The sequence below is a fragment of the Pteropus alecto genome, unplaced genomic scaffold (assembly GCF_000325575.1).
Source record: "Pteropus alecto unplaced genomic scaffold, ASM32557v1 scaffold134, whole genome shotgun sequence".
Taxonomy (NCBI): Eukaryota; Metazoa; Chordata; class Mammalia; order Chiroptera; family Pteropodidae; genus Pteropus; species Pteropus alecto.
The window spans coordinates 4,444,520-4,444,798 of NW_006436283.1; positions in this window are offsets into that span (position 1 = coordinate 4,444,520).

Here is a 279-nt window from a genome sequence, read left to right on the forward strand (position 1 = left end):
GGCTGAGAGATGGCAAAACGCCTCTCGGTCTTCTGCGTCTCCCACCACACGAAGAGTAAAGCAAAACGTAATATCTAAAAAAGTAATCCTGCCACAAGAGGCTGAGAATGACCTAAGTCACATTGACACAACCCTTGCACACACTAATTTGGGAACCATAAATAGGGGACAGTTTCAGCTCCAAGAGCTGGGCGGATGCAGGTCCCAGTCTCTGATGGAACTGGGCACTATTCTCTACTCCAGCACTCTCCTCCCCTCCTCCCCTCTCCCCCTACCCCC